General features: G+C 43.0%; 1 protein-coding gene across 3 annotated transcripts in view; it reads left to right on the top strand.

Moving 5' to 3' along the window:
* adamts17 (ADAM metallopeptidase with thrombospondin type 1 motif, 17) overlaps positions 1-22682 on the top strand; it is a 435095-nt gene that overhangs the window by 198842 nt on the left and 213571 nt on the right. The window lies entirely within an intron of this gene.

Genomic DNA, 22682 nt, shown 5'->3' with positions numbered 1-22682 from the left:
TATTGGAAGTTCGAGAAATCGATGTTTATACCATCAGGTTGGAGACTACCCAGACAGAATATAAGGTTTTGCTCCTCCAACCTGAGTGGCCTCATTGTGATAGTGTAGGAGGCCATGGACTGACATGTTGGAATGGGAATAGGAAGTGGAATTAAAATAGGTGGCCACTGGGAGATCCCACTTTTTTTTGGTGGACAGAGTGTAGGTGCTCAGTGAAGCGGTCTCCTAATCTACGTCGGGTCTCTCCGATATACAGGAGGCCACACTGGGAGCACGGGATACAGTAGATGACTCGACCAGACTCACAGGTGAAGTGACACCTCACCTGAAAGGACTGTTTGGGACCCTGAATGGTACTGAGGGAGGTGTAGGGGCAGGTGTAGCACTTGTTCTGCTTGCAAGGATATATGCAAGGAGGGAGATCAGTGGGGAGGGATGAATGGACAAGGGAGTCGCGTAGAGAGCGATCCCAGCGGAAAGCAGAAAGTGTTTTGCATGTCTTCTTAACCACCTTATCTACCTATGCTGCCACTTTCACATCCTGAACTGGACTGAAAAAATTCAGTCCATTTGATTATGTAAGATCTCCCCATAATTTCTTTGAATTCCTCCCTTTCCACATGAAGATTAATCCTGTCCTCTTTTGAATAACCTCCTGATTTCTGACGTTGGTCTCTAGTCTGTAGTTTCAGTTTATCCGCATTGAGCAAGGGTACCACATTTGTCATCAACCACTCATCTGCCACCTCACCTATGACCACCGAAGATTTAAAAATCTCTGTCAGAGTTACAGCAATCTGCCGCTTTGCCTTCTACAGCAGCTGGGATACATATCAGCTACTCCTGCAGTGTTATTTACCTTTAAGTCTGCTAAGATGTCTAATCCTCCTCCTTTCTATACATAGAAACATAGAAAGCATACAGCACAATACAGGCCCTTCAGCCCACAAAGCTGTGCCAAACATGTCTTTGCCTTAGAAATTACCTAGGGTTACCCATAGCCCTCTATTTTTCTAAGCTCCATGTACCTGTCCAGGAGTCTCTTAGAAGACCCTATCGTATCCGCCTCCACCACCGTCACCGGCAGCCCATTCCACGCACTCACCACTCTTTGCGCAAAAAACTTACCCTAACATCTCCTCTGTACCTACTTCAAAGCACCCCAAAACTGCACCCTCTCGTGCCAGCCACCCCAGCCCCGGGAAAAAGCCTCTGACCATCCACACGATCAATGCCTCTCATCATCCCACACACCTCCATCAGATCACCTTTCATCCTCCGTCGCTCCAAGGAATACGTGAAGAGTACTCTTTGGAGACCTAGTTCCCACTAGTAGAATGTGGATTTGTAATTACTCCCTGCCTACTTTTGCCTGGTCTTCTCTGATAATGTTGAAATTAACCTCCCCATATTCAGTTATTTCATTTTCTCCCCATCCTTGCCCCTTTCCAAAATGATATTGAAACTTGCAGATTAATAGCTATTGTCTCCAAAGTATTCTCCACTACCCCGTCAATAATTTATCCAGCTATATTCCATAAGATTAAGTCTCGAACTGCCTTTTCCCTAGTAGGACTATCTACATTCTAGCTCAAGAAGCTTTCATGGACCCTCTTTAAAAATTTCACCTCTGCGCCTTTCACACTGAAGTGATTCCAGTGAATATTGAAAAGTTGAAGCTGGTATCAATGAAAATTAATAATGATTACAATTGATAGCTGCCATCCCGCTAGGCTTTCACCATTGTGTTTCGTACCTTAGTCTCATAAATAATTTTTTTAAAAGTTGTATTCAGAGATTTTACTTGAAGAAAAACATGAGACACGGTGATGTGTTTGTTCAAACTGTCTTAGCACAGCCGCAAACTACATGGAAGCAAAATGGCAATTATACTTTGAAAAGAAATACTTATCGGTAGTACAAAGGGAGTGCAGCAGGATATCTCCCAGACAAAATCTTTGACAGGCAGCCTATTTAAAATGTATTTTAAAATCCCACGACACTATTCAAAGCTAAACAGCTGTGTTTTCTCCATTGTCCAAGCCAATGTTTACCCTTAACCCAACGCCATCAAAACAAGATTAACTTGAGATTAATTTATTGGACATCAAAAAAACTGGATGCTGGATATCTGAAATGGAAACTAGAAGTGCTGGAAAAATCCCTAATCTTTTTGGTATTTGTATTACCTCGCCGTGTATAACTGGGCTACTGTCTCTAGCTGTGCTGCAGCAAGTATGCCTCAGAATATAAACAGATGAGATTCTGCAGATGCTGGAAATCTTGAGCAACACAACACAAAATGCTGGAGGAACTCAGCAAGTCAGGCAGCAGCAATAGAGGGGAATAAACCTGATGAAGGAGTCAGCCTGAAAAGTTGACTGTTTATTCCTCTCCATAGATGTTGCCTGACTTGCCGAGTTCCTCCAGAATTTTGTGTGTGTTGCTCAAGTATGCCTCAGCATTATTTTCTGGATTGTATATTGTCTTAGGAAGTTATGGAAGATGTGAAAATCAGGGCATGAGTGCTTGATTTTACATTTTTCCTGAAGATCTAACAATGACAACACTTTTAAGCTTTTATAGCCTCTGGGGTTCTCCTTTCCTTTTCTTCAGTTCTTTCCTTGCTTCCAGCAATTCATGCAGGTATGGATCCAAACTATTTTCCCAGTACTGTAGCCCTGAGCCAAGGGTACTTGGGCTCCACCAGTAAGCTTCTCCTGATTTTATCCTCAAGAAATTTTGCCGGTAGCTGCCAGTTGGAATTCCAGTGAAGCACGGACAGCTGCTTTACCTGGCTAGACTAGAGCTGCAACAGTAAAGGCTGCTGTGTAATGAGTCGGCACAGCTGCCTCCAGCAGTTTAGGCTGGTTTGATGCAGCAAGTAAGGACAAGCTCTTTCCCGTGGTAAAATAGAAATTAACAAGAGATGTGGATTTAAGACGTTAATTAAAGAGAGAAGAGAAGCAGAATTTTTAATGTGGCAGATTGTTGTGATTTGGAAGTGGATTCAATAATACCTTTCATATAGTATGGAGGGAAGATTTTTGGGTCTTTGGGGAAAGACGAGCGAGTGGTGAAAATATAATAGATATTTCAAAAACTTGACAGATGCACAGATGCTTTTTATTCTGTCTTGGTCTGTGACTCTCAGAATAGTGAAATGTAATAAATACAGAAATAAACATTATGCGTTTAGTGTTCATGCAAAGCCCTTTCCTCTCCACAGGTACTAAACAGGCCGAGCAAAGTCAGAGCAAGGATCCCTGGAATTTCTTTCTACTTTACTTTATACTTTATTGTCATAGGTAGCTAGCTATCTGGACACAAGCTGGGGTCTGATCAGCCCCGGCTGGGTCACCTGGAGGAGGTTGTATGATGTTGAAAGACCTGAAACACCCGATGATCCCAGGAACATCACTGAAGATGTGTCCAGAAGCATCAATAGATGTATGTACACAGCTTACACCCTGAGTTCATCAGTGACAACCAGGAAAGACTGGGTGACAACCGCGAAAAGAGTGGTGACGACTGGAGAGTCAGTGACAGCCTGGAGAGATGGCAACTAGGGCAGAATGGGCTGGCAACCCAATCTGCGTCCTCTGAGAGGAGGACCCCCACAAAAGCTACAAAGAATCTAAGGAAAAGATACCCCCAGGGGTGCCCGAGAGGGGGGGAGGATGAGCACCCCAGTCGGTTGGACACAACGACATCAGACCCAGGCAATGAACAAACGACGATGAGGAAGCAGTGTGCATGTGGCAAAATCTGCAAGAACGATCATGGCTTGAAGATCCACCAAGTAAGGATGAAGTGTTTGGCGGGAGCAGGAGCAGCACAACGCGAAGGTGTCCAACTTGGTGAGACGAAGGAGGGGCCAGGCCCGGAGTCACCCCATAGTGCCCGGAACCTCCAAGCGTTGCAAACTAATCCCTCGAACATGAAGTCTAACAGGAGGCAGATCAAATGGCCTGCAGCTAACATGACTTCACTGTGGAAGCAGTTTGATGAAGATGTTAACCAAATTCTGGACCACCGATACGGCAGAGAGGGCCTCAAGATGGCTGTGGCTCAAAAGAGGGGAGCCATGGAGTCATAAGTAGCTCGCCATCTGAACACAAGCTGGGGTCTGATCAGCCCCGGCTGGGTCACCTGGAGGAGGTTGTATGATGTTGAAAGACCGGAAACACCCGAGGATTCCAGGAACATCACTGAAGATGTGTCCAGAAGCATCAATAGATGTATGTACACAGTCGCCAAACAATTGATACTAGAACGTACAATCATCACAGCGATATTTGATTCTGCGCTTCCTGCTCTCTGGAGCACAAATCGATAGTAAATATTAAAAATTTAAATTATAAATTAAATAAATAGAAAATAGAAAATGGAAAGTAAGGTAGTGCAAAAAAAAAACGAGAGGCAGGTCCGGATATTTGGAGGGGACGGCCCAGATCCGGGTCAGGATCCACTATTTTCCCTGGTTTTGTAAGGGACTGTTTGTAGCTGGCTTGCCTTCATTTCAGAGAACAAACCACACTCTTGTCTTTCATCATTAGGATTCCATAGCAATGTGAATTCATGCACCTTAAAAGCACCCCTTATCCTTCTCAGTCTAAAGCAGGGGTTCCCAACCTTTTTTATGCCATGGACCAATACCATTAAGCAAGGGGTCTGAGATCTCTGCTCTAAAGAGACAAAGCACATCTTTTTGTTACACACTGTAACTAACTACTAGTATCCCTGAAACCAATCCAGAAATCCCCCTTCACTCTCTTTAAGACATTGGCATTCTTCTTGAAGTGTGAAACACTTAGGCAAGGACTAAACCAATACGTTATGAAAGTTTCCTGCTTCCCCTGATAAATTCGAGGATCTACATAAATTTATGGCAGCTGTAATGTTTTTCCACCTTAGATCATTGAACAAACTGAACAGCACAGGAATAGACCATCTGCTCCATGTTGCTGTGTTGAACTAATTAAACTAGTTATTAAATGCATAACTAAACTAATTCTTTCAGACTATACAACATCTATCCTCTGGGCATTCATCTGCCTATCTAAGAGTCTCTTACACATATTATTGACTTGTATTTGCCTCCAGTGACACCCTGGCAACTTATTCCAGACACCCACCACTCTCTGTGTAAGGAAATAAACCTTACCCCATACATCTCCTTTAAACCTTCCCCATCTCACATTAAATGCATGCCCACTAGTATTAGACATTTTGAGCCTTAGGAGAAAGATACCAGCTTTCTACCTATGCCTCTCATAATGTTTCAGATCTCCCCTCAACCTCTGCTGCTTCAGAAAAAACGACCCAAGTTCGTGCATCCTCTTCTTATGGCACATACACTCTAATCCAGGCATCATCTTGCTAAGCATCTTCCAAAGCCTCAGAATCCATCCTATAGTGGGATAACCAGAACTATATTCAATACTCCAGATGCAGTCTAACTACAGATTTATAAAGCTGCAACATAAATTCTTGACTCTTGAATTAATTATTCACTTAATAAAGGCAAGCATACCATATGCCTTCTTTACCACTCTATCAACCTGTTCAGTCACTTTCAGGGAGCACTTGGGCCCTAGGATCCTTCTGCACATCAACTCTGTTAAGGGTCCTATATTAACAGTATATTTAACATTTAATGTCCCAAGTGCAGTATCTCACATTTGGCTAAATTAAATTCCATTTGCTATTTCTCCACCCATCTCACTGTATCCTCTGGCAGACTTCCAAATTATCCGCAATGCCTCCAATCTTTCTGTCATCTGCAAACTTACTAACCCACCCATCCACATTTCATCCAGGTCATATATCACAAACAGCAGAGATCCCAGTAGGATTCCTGTGGAATTCCATTTGACACAAACTTCCATGCAGAAATAGAGATAGACACTCACAGATCTCCAGCTTTCTCCATCTCTGCAGTCTTTAAACTTAATGAGTTCACATTGCTTTCCCTTATTCTTCCCTCCACAAGAACTTCTTAACACTTTTCTGTATGAAGTTCCATCTGCCATGTTTTTGCGAGCTCTCCAGTTTTGAAGTCTGTTGCTCATCATCATTTTTCTGCTAACTTTGGAATGATGCCCATGTACTCAAACACGGGACACTAATAGGTTTGTTTGACCTGATACCATGAGATTTCATGTTGTCAATACTGACTACTGCTGTCCACCTTTATCATTGTTTCACCCTCTGTGGTGGGTCTGACCTACCGACAGCACCTAATCCAGGAGTTGTGATGGAGCAGACGGGCAAGTTGTCTGAGGTATAATTCTGTAAATACAACAGCATTAAAATATTACTTGGTTAGGTTGTAGCACAACTCTCCCAGTTTATGCATGCAGGTGTCTTGTAGGAGACCTCGCAAGTTTATCTGAGTTTGGAGCTTTTTGCCCATTTCTGAATTTGATCGTCCGTTCAGATTAATTCCCATCAAGTTCTAATAATTTTGATAGAACTGAGTGACCTGCTTTACCATTTAGAAAATTGTGAATTACAGTGGTGGTCTGGAGTCTCTAGAAGGCAAAATTGGATAAAGTCAACAAACTTTCTTCCTTGAACCAGACTTTTTTTTTTGATAAATCAGTAGCTTCACGGTCACTGCTCCTGAGATTAGTTTGTTCTTTTTTAGTTCCAGATCATTTATTAAATAACAATTTAAATTCCTTGGAATTTATGGAACTCATGTCTCTGGGTTGTTGGTCTAGGTTTCTGGATTGCAGAACTTGTAATTTAATCATTTACATATGTATAAGTAGGAGATGGATATTGTGCTCTGCAGCTGTTGACATGAGACCCAAAGGTTGCATTGCCTGCCCGTGGCCAAGGTATCTGTGGGCAGAGGCCCAGAATTAATACCTGATGTTTGTTCAGAGCAATGAGAAAGTTGGATGCACGGGACAAAGTGCATCAAAGGCATCCAAGGACAAGGTATCTTGAAACCAGCATCAGAACTGGGGGAGAGTGGAATTGCTCTTTTTGGATGGGTTTGTTCAGAAGCAAGCTGGAACCAGTGTCCTACTATGTCACATAATAAGGGTGGGAGATAAGATATTTTACCCAACTAGAGCAGTGTGTTAGTGATGTTCAAGAGGATGACGGATGTGCAGTTTGGGAGAATGAATGGGCAAATGCACACTGCAACAGAAAATGCATTGATAAAATTGTGGCAGGATAGGACAGAGTTTGAAGTACAAGGACTGGTTCAGGATAGGACAGAGTTTGAAGTACAAGGACTGTGGCAGGATAGGACAGAGTTTATGAGGTACAGGATTGTGGCAGGAAAGGACAGAGTTAACGAAGCACAAGGAATGTTTCAGGAAAGGATAGAGTTTGAAGTACAAGGACTGTTCCAGGAAAGGCCAGAGTTTGTGAAGCACAAGGTCTGTTTCAGGATAGGACAGAGTTTATGAGTTACAAGGACTGTGGCAAAAAAGGACAGACTTTGAAGTACAAGGACTGGTTTAGGAAAGGACAGAATTTATGAAGCACAAGGACTGTAGCAGGAAAGGACATAGTTTATGAAGCACGAGGAAGGAAAATCGAAACAAAATCATTAACAGCTGCTCAATTGGAATGCACTGAGGATTCATGGCATACGATGAAATAAAGTAAGGGATTTGATTTGGTAGACAGGTTAGCAAGATGATCAAGGCTGAAGACTCCGTTTCCTTTTGCACTCTGTCTATCTAGACATGATGTGGGTGAATGCAATTTGGGCTGAAGTTTGATTGGGACTGGGGCTGGGTGGTTGCTGCAGATTTTAAAAAAAGTGATATAAGGTAAAGGGTCTTGGCCTGGAGAGTAGTATCCGTGTGGGTGGAGATAAAGATGAACAGAAATATACCACAGCATTGTGGATATAATATCGCTTAAGAAATAATAGAAGTTTGCAGCTAAGGTAATGTAATAATTTAGGGGGCATTAATCTTTATACAAACTGTACAAAATAAATTAACAAACACAGTCTTCAGGGTGAGCTTATGGAACAGTTTGTTGTCACGACTAAAAAAAACTATTTTTGTCCTGATTGAGAGCAATGAAATGGGATGAATTGGTGAGCTCATCGTAAGCGATTCCCTGAGGAAGAAGACTATATTATGATGGAATTTCATATTCAGTTTGAGGGTATCCAGCAGTATACTGAAACTGGAGTATTAAATAGGCAAGTTGGCTGACGCAGTTAGGAAAATTAATTGGAAGATTTCATAGCAATTAATCACTGGCGGATATTTAAAGAAAGATTTTGTAATTTTCAGTGAATTAACAATGTCAAGGGAAAACGTAGCCATCCACAGTTAACTTTAGAGGTTAAGATAATGTTAATGGAAGAAAAGAGAATAGGGAAAGACAGGGATCTAGTAAATGCTCTGGTTATTGTCTTCCATAATTCTGTAGATGTTGGAATTATTTCTGTAGATTGGCAGGGAGCAAATCAGTATTTGATACAAGATAAAAAAAGAAAGAGAAAGCAAGCACCATACCACACAGAAACAGGCCCTGTGGCTCATCGTGTCTCTCTCAGTACCAATTCATACTCATCTTATTTACTAGAACTTCATACATCTATTTTGGTGCACAAAACAGAAAAGTAGATATTTGGTTAATTGTGTAAGATTGGGTTGTATTCAATTTCAAAGGGAATTGTGCACTTAAATCCAACTTTAGTGTGTAACAAGGAAGTGACGGGAGAAATGGTACACCAGAGTATAGTCGCAACCACAGAATAAGAAGGAGGCATTGTAGGACTCAAACAAGGGGGAGTCTCTTCACTGAGATGGTGGTGAATCTGTGGAATTTGCTGTGAAGACATCCACTGGTAAATTTCAGCCCAGTGTCCACAGAGAGGTTAATTCTAGTGTGACAGCTTCCCACTGTGAATCTTGGCTGTTGGAACCTGGAATTCCACCAGAAGAGAGATCAGTTGATTTCCGCATATGAGCAACATTAGAAGAGATGGGGACAGGGCAGATAAATGGCATGTCAGCCATGGTCTTCGTAGAAGCAGAACAGTGTCAAGCAATCGGAGCAACAAAAGCCAACTCCAATCTCTTATGCCCTTGTGTTTTCATGTTCTTATATAATTGTAAAGTTGCTTAGAACATGAGTAGGCCTGAGGACAAACCATCTACAGTTACCAGAAAATGGACAATGAGGAAGAGCATCCGCTATGAGTGAAAATTAATAAATAAAGTCAGATTTCATGAAATTAGGATGTATTGAGGGAGAAAACAGCAACAGAAAACATTGATCTCTGGTAAAGTGAAATGGGGAATAAGGGTATGAAAGAGGCATTAAACAAATGTGTCATGTTATAGATGTTATATTGAGCTCATCTTTCTGTGGAACTTTCTAGATTCTTGGAAGATCCCAGCATTCCAGAAAACTGTATATGTAACACAAATATTCTGGAGAGGAAGGGGAAAGAAATTGAGGGTCCACAAGGCATGGTTGTGGTCATGTAATGCTGGGGTCCATTGTTATGGAAGTGATAACAGAATACTTAGGCATAATATACATGACCATTGGGCTTTTTGAAGTGCTTTTTGGAGAAGAATCAAGTTTGATAGATTTATTCGAGATGATGGAGTTGATGGCGAGAATGTGGATGATGGATGATACAAAGGTAGGTGGAGGAAGCAGGGAGTCTGCAGAAGTATTTGTACAGTTAGGAGAATGGATAAAGAAGTGGCAGATGAATACAGTGTAGGGATATGCATGGTCATGCTCATTGGTAGAGGGAATAAATGGGTAGACTATTTTCTTAATGGGGAGCGAATTCAGAGATCAGAGGTGGAAAGGGACTTGGGAGTCCTATCGTAGTATTCCCTAAAGGTTAACTAACAAGCTGAGTCAGTAAAAAGGAAGGCAAATACAATGTTAGCATTTGTTTCCAGAGGACTAGAATATAAAAGCAAGCATGTGATTCTCAGTTTTAAAAGACAGTAGTCAAACACATTTGGAATATTCTGAGCAGTTTCACGCTCCTTAATCTAAATATAGAATGGTCCTTGGAATGAAAGGATTAATGCATAAAAAGCATTTGATGGCTCTGGGCCTGATCTCGTTGCCATTAAGATGAATTGGGGGAATCTCATTGAATCCTACTGAATATTGAAAGGCCTAGATAGAGTGAACATGTGAGGATGTTTCCAGTAGTGAAAGCATCTTGTAACAGAGGCCACTGCCTCAGAATATAAGGATGTCCCCTTAGAATAGAAATTCAAAGGAATTTCTTTAGCCAGAGGTGGTGGTTCTATGGAATTCATTGCCACAGACAGCTGTGGAGGCCAAGTCATTGGGCAGAGGTTGATAGGTTCTTGATTAGTAAAGGCATCAAAAGTTACTGAGAGGAGGCAGGAGAATGGGATTGAGAGGGAAAATACCCTCAATGGTCACTTTATTAGGTACACCGGCACACCAGCTTGTTATTACAAATATCTAATCAGCCAATCATGTAGCACAAACCCAATGCATAAAAGCTTGCAGGGATGGTCAAGAGGTTCCATTAGTGTTCAGACCAAGCATCAAAATGGGGAAGAAGTGTGATCAGACAGACTTTGACCGTAGATTGATTGTTGGTGCCAGGCAGGGTGGTTTGAGTATCTCCGGGGATTTTTACGCACAGCAGTCTCTGGAGTTTACAGAGAATGGTGTGAAAAGCCAAAAGAATGAGTGGCAGTTATGTGGACGAAAGCACCTGGTTGAAGCTGACAGGAAGGCGACAGTAACTCAGATAATCTCGTATTAGAACAGTAGTGTGCAGAAGAGCACCTCTGAGTACCCAACACATTGAACCTTGAAGTGGATGGGCAACAGCTGCATAAGACCATGAACTCAGTGGACATTTTATTAGGCACAAGGAGCTACCTGATGAAATGACCTCTGAGTGTAAATCAGTCGTGATCAAACGGTGGAGCAGAGTCGATGGGCCCATGGCCCAATTCTCCTTCTATGTCTCATGGCCTTTTCGAGGATGCATCTAAGTTCACTTGTAAGGTGAGACACTAGATGCAGTACATTCAAATTTTCAGAAAGCATTAGATAAGATGCCATAAAAAGCGGTACTGCATAAGGTGGGTTACAATGGATAGAGGATTGACCGAAATAAAAGTGTGTGGATAAATTGGTCACATTAAAATTATATAATTAAGAACACCATAGGGACCAATGCTGGGGCATCAGTTACTTGGAAACTGAATAAATGGCTGAGATAAAAAGCCCAGGTGTATTGTAATCAAGTCATATATTGTAACCAAGTCATACTCCATGACTTTAATGTATGAAGCATTTAACACTAGCATCTCCTCGAATCTAATCAATAAGCTACAAGACCTAGGCCTCAATAGCTCTTAGTGCAATAGAATCCTTAATTTCTTCACTTGCAGACCCCAGTCATTATGGATTGGCAATGTCTCCTCCATAATTACCATCAGCACAGGTACACCATGAGGCTGTGTGCTTAGCTCCCTGCTCTATACACTTTATACTTATGAGCCTAAGCACAGCTCTAATGCCATATTTAACTTTGCTGATGACACCACTCTGGCCAAGTCAAAGGTGGCAGCAAATCTGGTTGAATGGTGCCACAAGAACAACCTCTGACTCAACATCAACAAAACTAAAGAGCTGATTATTGACTCCAGGAGGAAGAAATGGGGGATCGTTGAGCCAGTCCTCATTAAGGGGTCGAAAGTAAAGAGGGTAAATAACTTTAAATTCCTTGGCATTATTATCTCAGAGGATCTGTCCTGGGTCCAGCACAGAAGTGTCATTGCAAAGAAGGCAGACAGAGCCTCTACTTTCTCAGATTTTAGCACGGATTCAGCACGTCATCTTAAACTTTGACAAACTTCTATAGCTGCACAGTGGAGGGTATCCTGACTGGTTGCATCACAGCCTGGTGTGGAAACACTAATGCACATGTAGTGATCCGTGAGGACCAAGACATTCGCGGTGTTGCTGGCGTCTGGCTCAATAGACAGGAAATCCATACACACCAGGTCCATGGGTCCCGCACTCTGCAAATGGGACAAAGGAGCCGCCTGCGCAGGCAAGGTCTTCCTCCTGATGCAACGACTACAGGTCTTACAGTATTCTTCTACCTCCCCACTCATCCGGGGCCAGTAAAACCGGTCCTTGAGTAATCCATAGGTCTTCTCTACCCCTAAGTGCCCAGAATCATCATGTAGTGCCTGGAGCACAGTCTTCCGATACTTCTCAGGCATGACCAGCTGCCAGCGCCGGGGGTGGTCCGGAGGCGACATGACCCAGTACAAGACGTGGTTCTTCAGCTTCAACCGAGGCCACTCCTTCAGTAGTAGGGGAACGGAGGCATGCTTTGCCTTCTCCACCTGCCCCATATCACCCTGGCTAACTGCGTACCAGATAGTGCCAATGCTTGGATCATCAAGCTGAGCCGCCTCCACTTCCTGGGGGTTCAACTCCGGCAGCTGCCTGTTCCTCAGAGCAGTCAAATTACAGTAAACAGTGGGTAGCGCGTCATCGTCAACCCCCAATTGATCTACTACCCGATCCGTTCCCGTCTGTGCTCCTACTTCCCCGTCGCTCCCAACTTGACACATGGCCTTTACTCCCGGGGCAGGGACACTCTTCCACTCCTCAGCCGTGCCCGACTTGTCATGCGCCCGATGAGACAGGGCATCTGCATCGATGTTCCGACTCCCTGGGCGCTACTTCAGGCTGAACTCATAGGCAGACAAGGCTGCTAACGACCGGTTTCCATCAGGTCCGGACAGACCAACACCAGCGTCTCAAAGGCTTCCGACACTCCCACATTTCCCTCCGAAAATTCCAATCTCACTGACAAGTACCCATCGTACGGGTAATCACCATCACTTATGCCCCAAATCTCTAGTGCATTAAACGGAGTTACTGGCAAATGCTTCAGATATTTGTTGTAGAACGACCGGTACAGTAAGGTAACCTGCGACCCGGTGTCAAGGATAGCTTTCGCAAAGATTCCCTCTATCCGTAGGGACACGCTGGAACAGGGTCCCACCAGTCCATCCGGAATTTGGGCTTGTACTTTCTGGGGTTCCATAGCTGTTTTCTGGGAACGTGTTCCTCCCGAGACTCCAGTCCGTTCCCTCACTGAGCCTCTCCTAAGTTTCCCGACACCTCTCCCTTCTTAGTGGCCCAGGGGCCCTCCCCCCTCGGAGCATCTCGTCTCTATAACGTTCTGTTATATTGGCTCGTATATGTCTAGGTGAAATCTCACCCAGCACCCGCCTCAACACTCCCCACAGGGTCGGTTGCCGCCCGAATCAAGCCTGAACATCAATCATCAGCCAGCACACCCAGTAAATTTTAACAAGTACACTTTATAGATATTACTAATTCTATGACATTAATATAAAGTTGATACAGAAAGGGAAGTAATGGAAAAAAAGGGTGCCAAGACTTATCAAAGTCCAAGTTCTTCACGCACAACCGTTGGAGCTCAATCGATTCCGGACGACCACCCAAATCCTGTCGAGTCACGGTTCGGGACCACCCGAAGTGATCGACCGGAGCCCCTCCGCACGTCCACCGTCCTCCTCGTCTCTCCTCCGACTCCCCCCAAAAACCCCCGCACGTCCGCCGTCCTCCCTGTCTCTCCTCCGACTCCCCCCAAAAACCCCGTCCACCGTCCTCCCCGTCTCTCCTCCAACTCCCCCCCAAAACCCCGTCCACAGTCATATGATACAGCATTATATCCGAAAACAAAACGATACATGACCACCCATTGGCTAATAGCACCCTGCTATCTATAATAACTCAAGCAACTGTCTAGTTAGAGATTTGCTCAGCATTCCCCAGTATAACATAACAAAGAAGCCATTTTAAATTTAACAAAAAAAGAAAGACCCCGTACACACAAAAATGGTGAAAACAGCCCATCCATCACAGGAAAAGCCGTCCCCACTACTGAGTACATCCACAAGGTGTGCTGCCACAAGAAAGCAGCATCCATCATCAGGAAGCCCCACCATCTAGGCTGTGCTCACCTCTTGCTGCTGCCATAAGAAAGGAGGTACAGGAGCCTTGGGTCCCATGTCATCAGGAACAGTTATTACCCTTCAACCATCAAACTCCTGAACCAGCACAGATAACTTCACTCACCCCAAAACTGAACTGATGACAGAACACAATCTATGAACTTACTTTCAAACACAATACAGCTCATGCCCTCAATATTATTTATTCCTTTGTTGTTATTAATATTTGTATTTGAACAGTTTGTCTTCTTTTGCACATTAGTTGTTGTTAGTCTTTGTGTGTAGCTTTTCATTGATTCTATTGTATAGTATTTCTTTGTTGTGAATGCCTGCAAGAAAGTAAATCTCAGGGTAGTATATGGTAACATATAGGTACTTTGATAATAAATTTACTTTGAACTTTTAACTTTGAAGTTTGCTGAGGACACAAAGTACGCTTTGTGGAGGATGCAAAGAATCTGCAAAAGGAGATTAGGAGAATAGTGTGAAGAAAAATGTGACTTGTGAAGTCAGTGAGGAGAATAATAACTTATTTTATAGAACACTTTTCATACAGGTGATGTATTTCAAAGTGCTTTACAATGGGATAAACTGCAAACATGTAAATAAAAGACAAAAAAAAGTTAATTAAAAGGAAGGTTAAATAAGTAAATTTTACCTAGTGTTTAAAATAGGGTTATCTAATTTGATAGGAAGAATAGAAGGCAGCACATTGTTTAAATGCTGGTTTCCAGAGAGACCTGACTGTCCTCAAAATGAGAAACATAATCATTAGCATCCAGTTAGTACACTAATTAAGGGAAATGTATAGTAACATTCATTGCAAGGAAAATGGTGTATGAAGGTAGGAATGATTTGCTCAACTTTACAGAGTCTTTTTTAAGGAGACTTATAAATGCACTGGAGGCTGATTCTCGAGGTGAAGTTGTTTTCTTAAGAGGAAATTTAAGCAGGTGGGGCATTTAGTGATTGTTGTTTGGAAAAATAAGTGGTAATCTTCTTGAAACATCTATGATTCTAGGAAGAATTTGCTTGGAGGATGCGGAGAGGACATTCTGGCAATGCTAGCGAACATAGACTCAGGATCATGATCTGCCCATATAAAACAGAAATGAGGAAAAAATTCCTCATTCCTTATGTCAAAAGGGTTGTGAATTCTTGGAAGTCTCTAACCCAGGACATTGTGGAGGCTGAGCATTTGGTATACTCTGACCAAGATAGGTGGATATTTGGACGAAGGTTTTACTGAATGTGGACACAAGTTCTATACGGCCTATTTCTCATGTTTCTTGTGTTCTTATGTTATTGCCAAGAGTTTCGATGTAGCTGTTAAGTCTGGTTGCTGGTATTTAATCAGAGTCTCAGTACAGAACATCAGCCACACTCCATTTATCTATTATCTTCATCACTTCATCAAAAGTTTCTATCCCACTGTTATAAGACAATTGAGTGGACTTTTTGTACAATAAGATGGGTTCTTGACCCCACAATCGACCTTGTCACAAACTTGTACCTTCTTGTCTGTCTGTTGTAATACTATGTTCTGCATTCAGTCATTGCTTTCTCCATGTACTACCTCAATGTACTGATGTGATTAAATCATCTGCATACAAACAAAGATTTGTCACTGTACCTCTCTGACAATATTAAACTGATTTACAAATTTAAATGTTTACATGTTAGCAAACAAGATTTAGGAAATCTGTAGTGAATTCCAGTTTTAATCACTATATTTTCAAAAGACGATTAATCATGTTGGAGACTATCTGAAGGTTTCCTTTCCACTGAAGTTGCGTTGACAGATGTATTTGCTAGGTTTATCCCTCTCCCCTTTTTTCGGATACTCTGCTGTTGCTCTCAATCCAGGGAGGAAAACCAGAGGATTGTGCAGTTTCCACCTTCTGACACCTTTAATGAGGGAGATGACTTCTCCACTTTGAGCTATTTTATGCTGTCAGTATTCTCTGCCGCCTTTGTGGATGAGAATTATGACAAATTGATTAGAGTTCTTTGAAGAGGTTGCTGACAGTAGTTGTAAGTGTGAGGTAGTGGATGAAACATTTTGGAATTTCCAAAATGCATTTGATAAAGTGTCATCAAAAACAAAGGTTGCAACTCAAAAGGTATGTGTTCTTGGGTTAAGATGGTGTGTTACTTTAGGTTGGAGATTTGGCAGAAAGTAGTGGAGCCAAGTTTTTACTTTATTTGTATCCCTCCGTACTTATGCATGTAACAGTAAACTTGACTTGACTTCCCTCTAAATGAATGGATTCATTTAGTACCTCAGCCATAGCCTTGTGCTGCTCAAGATTTCCTTTTCGCTCACCTGGTGCTGCTACCATTCCAGTAGGAAAGGCCATGTTTAAAAAAAAACTTTGGATTTTCTATTGTGATTATAAAGAAACCTGGAAAAGAATAAAATGGCTCCATGATCTCACTAATTAATTTTCTAGCTAGGAAAAAGTCTCCACAGTTCTGACCATTCAGAAATTTCTGTCATTATGCCCTGGCTTTTTCAATAATTGTGCTTCCAAATATTTCATATATTTTTTTTCAAAATTAAAAAAAATTACAACTATTTAAACATCGGACATACAAACCCTTTGGCTGACAATGTTGTGCTAAATTAATTAAACTAGTAATTAGACACCCAAGTAGACTAATCCCTTCTGCCTAAGCATTGTCCATATCCACCCATTCTCTCACATTGATCGGTTATTTCTCGGACGTGCTTTGAAGGGTACTGTACATAGATAGGAGACATCCATTAGACATTTTGGGCTGAGACTCTTCTTCAGGACTGGGAAGGTAGGGGGGAAGATGCCAGAATCAAAAGGTGGAGGATGAGCTAGAAGGAGATAGGTGAAGCCGGGTGGGTTGGAAAGAGAAAGGGCTGGAGAAGATTTAATCTGATGGAAGAGGAGAGGGCACCATGGGAGAAAGAAGCAGGGGCACCAGGGGAAGGTGGTAAGCAGGTGAGTAGAAGAGATAAGAAGCTAGGGTGGGGTATAGAAGAAGAAGGGGGGGACGGTAGAAATTGCCGGAAAGAGAAATTGATGTTCATACCATCAGTTTGGAGGCTGCTTAGACAGAATATGAGGTACTGCTCCTCCTCTCTGAGTGTGGCCTCATCATGGCACAAGAGCAGGCCATGACTGACATGCTGGAACAGGAATGGGGTTAGAAATTAAAATGTTTGGCCATTGGGAAGCTCCACTTCTGGTGGATGGGGCAGAGGTGCTTGACAAAGTGGTCCCCCAACTAGAGGTCCAGCATCTGCAGAATCTCTTGTGTTTTGATAAGAGAAGTTAAAGGGCTATACTGCAAACCAAAGCCAGGCAAATGGGATTGCTTAGATGGGAATCTTGGTCAGCATGGACCACCTTCCATCTCGTATGACTCTATAAGCGCCTCCCTTTATCATATTTGCCTCCACCACCACTCCTGACAATACATTCCAGGTACCTTCAATACCCTCTTCTATTAGACATTTAGAGAAAACAACCCAGATTTGTCCAACCCCCCCTTATCACACACGCCCTGAAATCCAGGCTGCTTCCTCATAAACCTCTTCTTCTAAAGCCTCCACATCCTTGCTATAATGGGGCGACTGGAATTTGTTACCCAAGTACAGTTTTTTTTTGCAGCCAAGAATTAAATTCTGTCTGGTTTCAGAAAGGTTGTGTTGAATTGTAATTTGTCTCTTACAGCTGTGGAGTAGTTTGTACCTTCTGTATCATCTGGCTTGGCACCTATCACAAAATATGAAATGGTTTTAAGCTAGTTAACTAACAACAAACAGCATGAACTGGAAAAACCTGATTTAACCTTAACACAAAATATTTTACAAATGAATACCAGATGGTGGGAGGACCGTAATCATGCATTCAAAATGTCCCAAGTACAATAGCTCATAGAATCACGTGCAGGATCTGGCTACATGGTTACTTTGTGCCCATTGATGGCAATGCTGTGCAACTTTCGGCCAGAGCTCACCACACAGTTGGCCAAGTGGAAAAGCTGCAGAGATGTGCATGTCTCTGGATCCAGGCGACCATGTAGGCAGTTTTCCAGAAGTCAGTGGCAAGACAATGGCCGCAGAGGTCACAGGACAGAATCAAACCATGATTACCTGGATATGGTTCTACCAGAATATCAATGACTTGACGTGTGTGGATGGAACTTGTCCCACCATCTGCACAACCAGTCTCAAATGGTACCTGGTGCAGTACGCACTATTCACCCACCACTAACATCCTCCTACAGTCAGGACCGTCCAAATAATTGGCATGCTCGATGGTGCATCCTCGTGGCTGCAAACCTTGCCACCATGTCTCAGTAGAACAGCCAGCTGTTTGAGCATGATAGCCACACATCGACACACTTACTGATACACATCCCTCTTCGCAGGGTTAGGTAGTGCCCAGTCAATTACAGTGGACAAGGCAGATCTGCGTGGGGGGCATCCATGTCATTGAATCTCCTCTGCCTACAAGCTTTTAGAACGAGAAGTGCCCTTTTGCTTTAGAAATAGATGCGTAAGAGCAGGAAGTAGGCATTTGGCCCTTTCAGCTAGCGCTGGCATTAATTCCAATCATAGCTACTCATCTATCAGAATATCATATTTCCTTTCCTTCCTGATACTTCTTGATGTCTTATGGGTCTAATGATCTACTGTATCTCTCCTTAAAACCATTCAGTGACTAGGCCCCTCTCTATGTTAGAGACTTGTCCCAGTTTTTTCTTTCAAACTTTAGAGAATTCAGGCCTTGACCACACAATCTCTCCTCAGGTCCAAAATCGCAGGGATTAGCCTAGTGAATCTTCATTGCTGTTCTTCTCTGGTAAGTTTATCTTTCATTTGATATCAGAGTCTAATCTGCACACGGTGCTCCAGGTGTAGTCTTACCAACATCCCACTGTACTTTAAAGCTCTACCACTGAACTCTGCTTTCTGAAGTGCAATGTTTCTATCTACACCTGCATGTGTGCTTTCAGTGCGTAAGGACTTCCGGGCATGGACATTTCCTATTCTGTCAACAGTTAACTTGTACCATGTCTTTGTCTTTATCTTAGTTAAATTGATAACTTCACCCTGACCACCTATACTGCATCTATCACATATTGACCTACTCACTCAAGTTGTCTAAATCACTTTGAAGCCTCTATGATTGCTCCTCACATTCCACAGCTCAACACAGTCTTGTATCATCGGCATACTTAGAAATATTGCACTTTATTCTAGTGGGATACTCTGCAACTCTGTCCGTTGGTTGCTTCAGTAAAATCTGCTGTGTCTCTAAGCAAAATTTGCCAGGTTCTCAGCAAAGTCTGCTGGTCCCACTGCAATATCTGCCAGATTTCTTGGCAAAGTCTGCTTTGTTGCCTCTGTGAGTGAGTTAGGAGAGGAATTTAAGGACTTAGCTGCATTTGTCTCATCCTTGCAGTGGTAAGCGCTGATAAGTAACAGCTCAGACCTATGTGCTGCCGTGGGTAGTGGCAGGTCAGCCCATGAAAATAGGAGCAATCTTCCACTGAGCCACTGGGAAATTTCCCTATTCTTTGAATATTTTTGGAATGGGATTAACTTGAACATGAAATTGGAAGTTTAGTTCATCTCATCTGAAGGATTTTCTCAGCTGCCACTTCTGCTTGACAGTGTCTGAATGATGAGCTCATCCTTCACACGATCAGCCTTTCTCTAAACATCAAATGTGTGAATGCAGGACCCTTAAGAGATAGGAGCAGAATTAGGTACTTTAGCCCATCGAATCTGCTGCGTCATTCCGTCTTGGCTGATTTATTATCCCTCTCAACCCTATTCTCCTGCTATAGGAAATGTCAGCCCTGTTGCAAATGATCTGTGTACAGGCAATTGTAGGTCCTGAACAAGGCCTTGAATCCAGCCCATGGTGTTAGGATGAAAACCTGGTTGCACTACTGTAAGCTTAGGAAACTCCAGTCATCCTGTATTTTTGTTTGATTTCTGTCAGTAAGGCTGAGCGTTGGCGGCCACCAGTCTAGCACCAGATGTTTCATTCCAGGCTGATGAAGAGCTGGTGGGAACACAAGGAGAGCCACAGTCTGCAAGGTGTGATTCACAATCAGAGTCAATTCATGGCTGGCTTATTCTTTGCATTGGAGCATTCAGTGTCTCACTCCACTTCCTTGTGCCGCCATGGAAAAGTATTACTGGAAAACAGGATGTGAAACGCTGGAGTCCATTTCTCCTGGATGCCAATGGTCCAGCGTGAACTCCATCACCTTTGGTTGCTTGTGCCAATCCCATCTCCATACTGAACAAGCCAAGATGATCAGCTGATCCATAGGTTGGCGTGATAACCCAGCACTGAGTACAGAGAGAAAATTCAGTGCAGATATTTTGTAGAGTATAGGCTATGCTTTTGGTCATATCCAGAACCAAGATAGGACGTGCTTTCTTATTGCCAAGAGATTTCCTGTGGAATTGATAGTATTGGAACACTTGAGGGGCACCATTAGGGTGCGTATCAGCTCTCAGTGGGTGCAGGTTCAGCTTGAAGTCTTTTCAGAACATAGAGTGGAAATCATGGGCAGGGAAGTGGTGAGCTACAGCAGGTAAGGTCCTCTGGTTAATCCCCATTGGTATAAGGGAGCAGGGAGACATCAGCCACAACTGTCAGCCAGTTGGGGGGGGGGTGATGGGAATGGAGGATTCTGGAAGCATTGTGCTCTGCCCTGGTTCCAGATGATTCTCTCAATAGTGGTTTGTTAAGACCAGGTTGTTTACTGAGTGCAAGTTAAAGTGTTTGATAATAGAGATTGTCATTTTGGAAACATGACCATGTCTCACCCTCTCCCCACTGCTTAGACCATAAGATATAGGAGCAGAATTAGGCCACTTGGCCCATCGAGTCTGCTCCGCCATTTCATCATGGCTGATCCAATTTTCCTCTCAGTCCCAATCTCCTGCCTGTATCCCTTCATGCCCTGACCAATCAAGAATTTATCAAGCTCTGTCTTAAATATACATAAAGCCTTGGCCTGTGGCAACAAATTCCACAGATTCACCACTCTATGGCTACAGAAATTCCTGCTCATCTCCATTCTAAGAGAATGCCACTCTATTTTGAGGCTGTGCCCTCTGGTCTTAGATACTCCCACCATAGAAAACATCCTCTCCACATCCACTGTATCAAGGCCTTTCAACGTTCGATAAGTTTCAATTAGGTCACCCCTAATTCTTTTAAATTAGATTAGATTATGAAGACACGCAGTCCTCTTTTATTGTCATTTAGGAATGCATGCATTAAGAAATGATACAATATTTCCTCCGGTGTGATATCACAAAACACAGGACAGACCAAGACTGAAAAAACTGGCAAAACCACATAATTATAACATATAGTTACAACAGTGCAACAATACCATAACTTGATGAAGAAGTCCATGAGCACAGTAAAAAGTTCAAAGTCTTTCAAATGTCCCACGTCTCACGTAGATGGGAGAAGGAAGAAAAATTCTCCCTGCCATACCCGACTACGGTCCAACTCTGAGTCATCTGAAAACTTTGAGCTCTGATCAGTTCTCCGACACTGAGTACTGAGCGCCAACTCTATTCGAACAATTCGACCTCCATCTCGGTCGCCAACAGCAGACAAAGCCGGGGATTTTGAGGCCTTCCCTCCGAAAGATTCCCAACTGCACAGTAACAGCAGCGAACAAGCGTTTCAGAAATTCCAGTGAATACAGGCCCAAGCCATCAAACGCTCTTCATATGAAAAGCCATTCAATCCTGGAAAAATTTTCGTGAACCTCATTTGAACCCTCTCGGGTTTCAGCAAATCCTTTCTAAGATAAGGTGCTCCTGTAGAACCATTTCCACAGTGTAGTATGGATGAATCCATGTGTATCTTTCTCCCAAAACTATTCATGGGATGCTAGTGTTGATTCAGGGTGCGAAGGAGAAAATCCCTGCTGATCAGTGCACTGACCAGCTCCCAATACACTGTGGCCACCACAAATGGAGCACTCTGTGTGAGGAACCTCACCAGTCTGAAGATGAAACATCCAACCCACAGAAAGATGGAAATGGGTGTTAGGAGCTATTGATTCAAGTAATAGAGCAGGGTGTTTGATCACAGCTGGAGCTCCACACCAGGGTGACAATCATGGATAATGTTCCATTCCTGCTGCAAATTGTAATTTGAATCAGATGTTTTGTAGATTTACTGGCCAGCATTAACAGCTGTAGTCCAGCAAAGCAGACACTAATTACAGTGTTGATTTGTAATGGTGGATTGTAAGAAATCTAATGGGAGATGATTATGTGGGACATACCTGTCATAGAAAACACCTGGAGAGTTTGCTGTGAATTATGCTCACCTACTTTATCTCTCTCCTTTCCCACTATCCCATTCATCCATTCTCTCACTTTCTTCCTCCCTACCTCTTTCTGCTCTCTTCTCACTTCCTCTTGTGTGTATGCACACTCTTGCCTTGTCTCTGCTCTTCTCTGTCTATCATTTGTCTTGCTGACTGTCTCCCCTGCCTCTCTTCAATTCACACATTCTCCCTACTCTTGCCCTCCTCATCTCCCCCTCTACTGTGTACACCTCTCTATCCTCTATTTCCACCCCTTCTTCCTCTCTCCCTCTACACCCTTCCCCATTCTCCACATCT

The sequence above is a fragment of the Mobula hypostoma genome, chromosome 13 (genome assembly GCF_963921235.1).
Source record: "Mobula hypostoma chromosome 13, sMobHyp1.1, whole genome shotgun sequence".
Lineage (NCBI taxonomy): Eukaryota > Metazoa > Chordata > Chondrichthyes > Myliobatiformes > Myliobatidae > Mobula > Mobula hypostoma.
The sequence above is the reverse complement of the archived record's forward strand: the minus strand, read 5'-3'. Positions and strand labels throughout refer to the sequence as shown.